Source organism: Cupressus sempervirens, chromosome 4 (genome assembly GCF_028749045.1).
Source record: "Cupressus sempervirens isolate cs-2001-9-10 chromosome 4, ASM2874904v1, whole genome shotgun sequence".
Lineage (NCBI taxonomy): Eukaryota > Viridiplantae > Streptophyta > Pinopsida > Cupressales > Cupressaceae > Cupressus > Cupressus sempervirens.
Window position 1 is genome coordinate 286,496,319 of NC_143121.1, and position 9,597 is coordinate 286,505,915.

Below are 9,597 nucleotides of genomic sequence, written 5' to 3' on the forward strand. Positions count from 1 at the left end.
GTACTGCTCTATGTTGGTCTACCTCCCTGCCTATGTCCATGTCTCTCTATGTGTGGGTATACATATATGTATGTATGCGTGGTGTGTGTATGCATGTGTTTGTGTGTATGCAAGCTTTTGTAGACATTATTTAAGCACTGATATGCTACTTCATTGTTCATCAACCTATAGAAAGACATTACTAAATATAGCACATTACAAAATATAGCAAAACAAGGTTTTACCAGTTCTAGTGGGCATAGATGATGATGTTTGCATGGTCCTTTTTGTCGACAATGTAGCAGACAATAGTGGACCACCAACCGAAGGAGGAGTCTGCACTTCAACATGGGCTAAAGAATAGAATATTGTTAGAAAATACATTTGCAATGGATAAACATCAAATGGGATACTAGTGAGAAATGTCCACACAAAAAAAGGTAAGTGTTATAATGTTGATCAAAACAAACAAAGTGTTACTTACACGAAGGTACTGCGCAACAACCTTGACCATGTTCACCATGTGATGTCGCAACTAGTACATATCTCTATACAAGAACACATAAAATTAGAGATCATGATCCATAAGATACTATAAAATACTAATATCTATTGAACTTCTATTACTGCTTTACTCGAATTACTGCTTACCTTCAAAGATTGGATTCTACAGTCCAATTCTATTCTTAGTGCCTCTTTCTCCTCACTTCTATCACCCTTGATGATAATGTTAACAAGTTCATCAGTGTATCTTTGCATAATTTTTTGGGTGATGAATATAGGGTCAGTACTAAGGCCAATGTCATGTAGATGACGCTTGTATTTCAGATTGCATTTGATCAACGATCATTGTAGCTTTTTCCTATCATTTGTGACATCAAATATTCATATGCTTTCATCAAAATAAGTCCAAAGCCATAAAGAAAAGAACATAATAATATGACATTTGTTTCTATATTAACATTAAAATTTACAATAATTAATGTTTACCTCTATTGAAGGTGTCTGAGAAGGTGCATCCATATCGCCTTGTGAAAAAAAATAGTAAGTCTTAGAAATCATAAGAGAAATTAAAGTAATAGACTTACGAAAAGAAATATTAATAATAAAGTAGATTGTATATGTAAATCATTTGTTTTAAGTTAAAAATTTAGCATAACTAATGTTTATATCTAAAAAAAATTTGACATGTTCTACTTAATGTTTATATGTGCACATATGGTTTGGAAAGAAATATTTGGTCATACAAGACCCCATCATAATTAACATTGATCCTACTTGGATATTTCATTGATCATCATGATCTTCATCCATGTCATCATCATCATCATCATCATCATCATCATCATCACCATCATCATACTCAATGTCACTTTGATCATCGTCATCACCACCACCATCTTCATCACTATCATCATCCTCTTAAATACTATCATCATCATGACCATCATCACCATGATCATCACCATCTTCATCACCATGATCATGATTTTCATCAACATGGGAGTGTTATCCTCAGCTTGGATATTCACACCTCCATGTTCCTCTAGTAGGAAATCCACATTCAGCAATGGACAAAAATCGTGGTCCCCTTCAACATGACCATATTGCCTACAATGACTTTGGGCTGTTGTGATTAGAATTCTTTGATTCTTTAAGCCCTTACACTTTTTGCAAGGACAATAACATTTATTAGATTTTCTTTGGAATTGAGCCCACAATGCACTCATTGTCTCATTATTATTTTTCGGGTTCATATTGTTAGGCATGGTCTTTCTTCACAAGAAAATATACCTACAAATAAATTGGACATGTTGTAGTTAATGTTTATATATGCACATATGGAAATTATTGATTAATGTTTTCAAATGTAACTAAAATGATCCTATAATTTCTAGAAGTCCTAGATGTTTGCAAAATGTGGATTTATAGACAATGTATTTTAGTTATTTGCAAAATGCCTCAAAGAGATGTCACAAGCTAAAAGTTACTTAGGTGCTAACAACAGCATGCCATGACTAATCCTGATAGCAATGACTAATCTGATTAATGCATCAACTAATGAAGATGACTAAAAGATTGAAACATATTAATGCAATCATCAATCAAGAACATGTGAGCTCAAAAGATGGGTAAATCTCAAAAACTCATGAGCTTGAGATCATTACAATTTCAGCCATGAAATAATTGCAATTGAAATTTGTTGGAAAATAGGCCTAAGTGGGTTGGCCTAAGGGTCAAAAGAAGAATTCATATTTCACTTAATTAAAAATCAATTAGCTTATGCAAGTTTGGCCTCATGGTGGTTGTACAATTTTTAAACACTTAAAAATTTTGGCCTTATGGTGGTTGCACAAAATCATATCAAATAGGTGCATAATACATTAGCAACCCCTCTTCCATGAGCTACATATACAATATAGCAGTGGGAGGGATCAAATTCATTGAGTTTTCCTTAGACAGTCAAGTTCTGTCACAGTTGTTAGGGATAATCAAATAACCATTGTTATTTATAGTTATACTTGGAGAGCATTGATAGGATTGAATGGCAATGAACATATAGACCCTGCTCAGTTGAGTATTATAAACATTAACCACCACCATGAGAATTTAGATAGGTCATCTTGAGTTTTGAAGCCTTCTTTGTTAATTTCATTCATTGAGATACTAAATGAGAAAATTTTCAATAAAGCAATAGAGCCTAACAATATTGCTTGTTAGGCATGTAGGTAGGCAGTTAAATCAGCAATAGAAGAGGAAAATCAATTTGGATAGTACATAAATGGTCAGAAAAGCTATTAAATTATCAAATAAAACCAAAAATTTGTGTTCTTTCAATTGTTGAGAGTGATACAATTTGTATAACTTGTAGATAAGATGCAAGAGAAATTTATTCATATTTCAGATTCTGCACATCTATTTTTATCTTTCTTTTATCCCATAGATCCTACACGCTCTTCAGATTCTAATGTTGATTAAATTATTTTCAAATATCCATTGATGGATTCATTGATGATGGGCTTACAAACAAGAGTTTTTTCCATGTTCATAGGAAACAAATGATGAATCCTCAATACCCAGTGAGGATGATCAAGGAGCCTCATTTGAAAACAGTGATTGTGAGTCTCAAGCGAAGAAAGCAAAGGAAAATGTTGAGGAAACTAAGACAAGTGAATCAGAAAATGGGAAAAAGAGAAACTCAAGAAACATTCCTGATAAAGTGATACCCAAAAAACCTAACAAGCTTCTCCCATGTCCAAGGTGTGATAGTTTGGAGATCAAGTTTTGTTATTACAATAACTACAATGTCAATCAACCAAGGCATTTTTGTAAGAATTACCAAGGTATTGGATTGTTGGAGGAACTCTAAGAAATGTTCCTATAGGGGCAGGTAGGAGGAAGAACAAGCACAACACAAATAACACTACTGCTACATCAACCTTGATCAACTCTCATGGTTCTTTGTTAGTAGGTAAAGACTAAAACATTAATTATTTTAAGAAAACCTTATAAAAAATTTACAATATGGGTTAGTATGTTCCTAGTACACAAGTCCAAATATGTACCAACTCTATATGTTTACCAGATTTTCTGTTCAAGTCTAATACACTTCACATTAAATGTAAGTAAAGTGTGAGATTTCAAAAATGAAATCACTTTCTATTAAGGATGAAAACTTCAAAAGTGTGTGTATATATATCATTCTGCACTTGTTGGAATCTCAAACCATCTTCCAATCTACCTTAACCTTTTAATTGGAATGAAATCACCTTCCCCATTGTCCTTTGTGACTAAAATCTGTAAGGCTTAATTTAGTTAGTACCATTCTTTCAGCTCAATTTAGTCAATTCTACGTCCTCTAGTACAACATGGAACTCTATAGAAGGATATACTTTTACACTATGTTATATATTCAATGTATGAAAAAACCATTTAAAAGTTGATCTTATCAGAAAAATTAAATATTCATACATTTCTATAAGCTCAATATGTCACCCAATATATAGATAAACTAGAGAACATTAAAATAGAGATGAGATTGTGAACATAAGCTCAGACTAAGTTCACATCAATGATCATTCTTCTAAATGGATCAATTTGCAATTTGATATTAAAATTTGATGAATGAAAAGAAGACATTCAATATCATCAAAGAAAAATTATTCCCTTATGAAGTTAATTAGTTATCAATAAATCCATGTCGATAAATGAAAGCCTCTGCTATGGATCTTGCTTTAAGCCATGTCTTCTAAGATTTTTGAAAGCCCTCTTTGTACTTATGCTCTACTGTATGGTCTTAACTTTTTGAATAGAAATAATAATCTTGGTAGTTTCTCCTTTGGCTAGTGTGAAACTTTAACAAAATTATGCTCATTGTGCAAGTTCTTTAGAGAACATCATCCTCTTTTCCTGATCCTCTGGGTGGCCCTCTTGACTCATTGCATTTTGTACCATTTTGGAGGTTTTTGAGGTGTTATTTTGACTGAGAAAAGAACTTGTTGCCCCATTGAATTGGATTCTAAGAAACCAAATTTGAGTTAGGTAGGGTACACTGGTATGTCTGTATGATAAATGTAAAACTTATAAATATATAATAATATTATAGCAATATAAATAAATAATATGAATGTAGTAAAATGTTAACAAATGAATATTGTTTTATTCTGTGAAATAATAAATGCAACTAAGTAGTAAATATACACATTTAACCATTATTTAGTGATTTTGTTAATATTAATCTATATTAAATATAATAATATAAAGAATTTGTAAATATTTGTAAACTTTGGAATAGCAGGAAGTATGGTGAAGATTTACCATCCCAAAGCCATGCTTTTGGTGATTCAAATTTGGTTTATTAAATCTTATACTCTTTCTTCTCTAGTCATGATTCAAAGGTGGTATATTATGTATTTTGGTTCTTTGTTATTAAAATAAAGCCCCATGGTCGATTGCTTGCCACAACCAATTTGGATTGTTAAATAATGAATATTTCTTAAAATAGATTAAGTTTTCAGAAACATTCTGATGTTGAATACTGGAACTTTCTTTGGGGAAAGTGATTTTTTGTGTGGTACAAAAGATTTTTTTCTCAACTATGGAGTGGTGTAATGGGCCATGCCACTATAGGATATGACATCGTTGTATACTAGAGGTGAATCAAAGTTTAGATAAGGTGGCATATTATGCTATTTGAGTTGGTGATATTTATTATTTTCCATATGTTATCCTTCAATATTAAAGAAAAACACAAAATAGAAAACAATGCTATTGTTAGGGTTTTGCAAGGGTCAAAGACTCAAAAAGTCAAACAAACATGCTTCTAAATCATTGAACTCTTGAATTGTCTGCTCTAGATTTGTCTGATTTTGTTATGTAACAATTCCAAAATTTTCAAAGGAGAAAACTCCAAACCTTCTTTGGATTTGTAGACAATTCAAATTAGATTCTAAATTTGGACAAATTGTACCTGAAATCAACATGAAAACTTGCTAATTTGGCAACCTAGGTTGGGTTTAAAACTATAATAAGGGTTCTGAAAAGATTGCTTGAACCAACTTGTAATTATGTGATGTTTTATCAAGATTTTTAATCATGTAGTTTCGAATAGGAGTGGTTAAGAATACCCATCTCTCACAAGCCTGAATAATTCACTTAGCACTCACTACATCTAGGTGATGCTCACAAAAATGAAACATTATAACTTCTTGAGAGCTCAACTATGATAGTGCTACTCTGATTCAAGTGCAATTAACAAGCCAACTTAGCTTGCTGCCTCATTTGCTAAACCTTCATAAAGTGGTGTGTCCTATGAAACATTGATTATAGAGTTTCTTAGATCATTCATTAACAAGTAGGTGGGTTTTCAGCTTGTAATTTTTAGATCCCTCAAGTATCTAGCAATAGCTCAGAAAGAAAATGGAACTTTTGCTGACCATGTATTTATGGTGTAGGTTAGTGGCTCAAAGTTCTATTACCTAAAAAATGAGGCTATATTATTAGAGATGGGACTCATTAACTGGGCTCTGTCAGAACTCACAAGAAGAGGATATGTGCCTTTGAGCACCCCTAATATTGTTCGGGCATCTGTTCTTGAAAAGTGTGGCTTTCAACCTTGGGCAGAGAATACCTAGGTGTTATTTCCTTTCACGATACAAAATTTGATTGACAAAATAATTTCTATCATTAATCATTTATTGTCTTATTTGTCCTTTTTATATGTTCCAAGGTTCAAGTCATAAATCATTGGAGTTACAAGAACATCAAAGGTTTAAAGATAAGATGGTGCATTCAAAAATTTGAAGCACCATGATAAATATATACTAATTTTTTTTTGAGTAGGTATATTCTATATATGGAATGGACCAGTGTCTAGCAGGAACCTCAGAGATCCCAGTAGGGGGAATGTACATGGATCACATTGTAGCTGACATGCTCTTGCCAATAAAACATGTTGCTTTTTCACATTGCTTTCACACAGAGGTTGCTGCTGCAGGCTATGCAACAAGGTATGATTGCATATTTTTTTAGGGAAGTGTCACTCTCTTGAGTAAATGGAAGTGCACATGTTTTCTACTATATTAATTTTAATTGCATTACATCAACATTGGAAACTATGATTGCTTTAAATAAAAGGTAATCTATTCCATCCAACATACGTTTCTTGAAATATGAAAAAACTGTTCAATTGAATAAAATGTTTGTAACTTGTATGCAGTCCATACTAATAAAAAATGTTGTTTGAGGTTCTTGAAAGGGCCAATGTTTAGATTCAGTATGTTACAAGATACTCATTAATGCTACTTAGGATTGATAATGCTATGTAGAATGGTGTGCAAAATGTTTGGTAAAATCATTATTATCTACATAATGGAGACCATTGAACATGTAAAATCAACAATTTCTTGAGTACTTTGATTTGTATAATACCACATAAAATGTATGGTCAGCTTATATTCTACTAATATCTTGCAACTATGTCAAGTTGAAAACAAATGCATGCTCAAAAGAAACTATATTTCATATTGGAAAATAGAACATGATTTCAAGTTAGTAAATTTCAATAAACCTCCCTAGCTGAAGGTCTGATCTCTCTTGGTAGGATAGATTGAGGTCTCTAGTTCTTGTAAGGGACTTGATTCCTACCTCATGAACCCTTACATGTATACTTTAATGGAGGTTGGTAGTACTTTTGGATTAGTGTCAATAATCTTTGTTTTCAAGTTAAGCTTTGGGCTCTTTATTTGGGGAGCATATCCCTCTGATGTGTGTATTTCATTAGTCATTAAGGTTGTCAAAAATATTCACTCAATTTCAAGAGTCACCTTTGTTATGTTAATACATGTTGTGCTGACTAGTTTCATTATTTTAATTGTTGGCTAAGGTATTTTATCAGATGACTATACATTTTTAAATGCAATGGTTAGGTTTTAATTGACAACTATTGGTCCTTAAAATGGTACTAATGCTATCACAGAAAGGGCACATTTATGAAAGACCCTCCCTGTATCACTTGCATTGTAAATGGAAACCCTTGGAATAAGGCATTAATTTTTATATACTAATACAATCACTTTGGTCTCAATTATTATTCTTTTTTTTCTACCATGACTCATTATCTTGTAATGGGGTAGGATTTTTTTATGGTTACATCATTGTGTGCATGTCATTGTGAGCTCATCCCCCATACATGGTTCCCCCCATAGTTTCTTTAATGTGTGGACAAAGGAAAAGGAAATGGATTCTTAGCCTGTGAAGTGAAACTTCTTGATTCCATTCACTTGCCTCTACTCCACTAGACTAAAATAGTAGTGCTTGGAGGAGAGCACTAGTGTGTTCCAGCTCTCTTATAGTTACATGGTAGGTGCATTCATTGAGTTTGAACCTGATCCTCTCTTGCAATTATAGCTAGTTAAAAGTGCAAGAGGATTTCTTCATTCATCACTTTCCCTTAACCTGTCTTATTTTTGCAATCAGACATACCTGTGTTTTATGACTTCATACTTATTTCTTTATATACTAAGTTGTGCCCACTCTCCACAAATAAAATATTGGTAATAGATGATTGAGACTCCAAGCCATAATGATGAAAAGATACCATGGCTGCACACTACTTTTTTGTTTGAAATACTTCATAACTGACAATAATAGATTTGTGTTATATAGATTCCTTAGCTCCTTCTGGTGAGTGATTAGTGAACTGAGTTTTTTTTTAATTTCTATTGCCTAAAGTATAGCTATTTTTTCTGGGTTGTTGGGCAGGGGTTTGTACCGTGTCCATCAGTTCAGTAAGGTTGAAATGTTTTTGATATATCATCTAGAGGAAAGTGAATTATTCCTTGAGGAGCTAATTAGCATTGAGGAAGATCTCTTTTCTTCACCTAGATTACACTTCAAGTGAGTTGGAAATCTTTGGTTGTTTAATTGATTATATAGCATAATTTTTTTGTTTTTTTGTTTTACAATTTTTGATTTTTTGCAAGACTCTAGACATGCCTTCTAAAGACTTAGGTGCACTAGCATGCTGCAAGTATGATGTGGAGGCATGAATGCTAGGTCTAGGGTAGTATGGTGAGGTATACGCTAAACTATAATGCCATTCAAAAAGGACAATATTTGATTGGTAGATAGGAAAAAAATATATGCCTCTACAAATATCTATGTAATAATTATACAAATTTTCTTATTTTCAAATATCCAATGCATCAAACTGCACAGATTACCAAAGTCGTTGACTTAATATTTGGTTTCGACCTGTAAATGTAGAATCAACTCTTTTAGTGGCTGTCAAGCCCAAGAAAGGGAAAACCCCATTGCCACCATTGCAGTTTGTACATACATTAAATACAACAGCTTGTGCTGTACCTAGAATGATTATATCCATACTTGAAAATTTTCAGAAGGAAGATGGGTCTGTAATTGTTCCAAAAGTTTTGAAACCATTCATGGGTGGTGTTGAAGTCATATATCTGAAGTCAAAATAATAAAGCATTTTCCTAGATGTGAAGATAATTTTGTGATAGTTTTTTGAACCATTGTTTTTGAGCAGGACCTCAGATTTAGTTACTGAATGTATGAAATGTTTTCCACCTCATACATTTTAGTACTCATCTTTCTTGACCTTAGTAATCCTCAAATGGTAGGTTGACTACACATTTATTGGGATAAGTTGTAGTTAGGTTTCTTAAATGCATTTTTGCATTGCTTACTTGATCCCTTGGTAAATTAAATATCCAAAAAAGTATAAAACAATGTTCTTTGAACATTCATTTTGTTCAAATGAAATTTAGAGGGGATATTATCCCAATACTATAGACTATAAATAAGAGAAGATTCAAATACAATATGTTGTCTACTACATCACACTTTGCAAAGGGAGGGCATTCTTCTTTAAAAGATCATATTGATAATGATATAGCAGATTGCACAGAAAACATGAGGATATTTAACAGCAGCAAGTTCTCATTTATTTATTTATTTATTTTTACATGGGGGTGTCCCCATGACCTTAGCCTAGCGATGACCAGCGACCAGTGTGAGCTTAGGGTAAGACTAGTCCCCATGAGTGCAGAGCAGCCACAGGCAAGCCACTCTTGCCATTTGAACCCAGAGGTGGAA

At 32.8% G+C, this 9,597-nt stretch overlaps 1 pseudogene; it reads left to right on the top strand.

Annotated features, from left to right (window-relative positions):
- Positions 1 to 401: 401 nt before the first annotated feature.
- LOC149561125 (serine--tRNA ligase, chloroplastic/mitochondrial-like) lies at positions 402 to 8,963 on the top strand (annotated as a pseudogene).
- Positions 8,964 to 9,597: the final 634 nt, after the last annotated feature.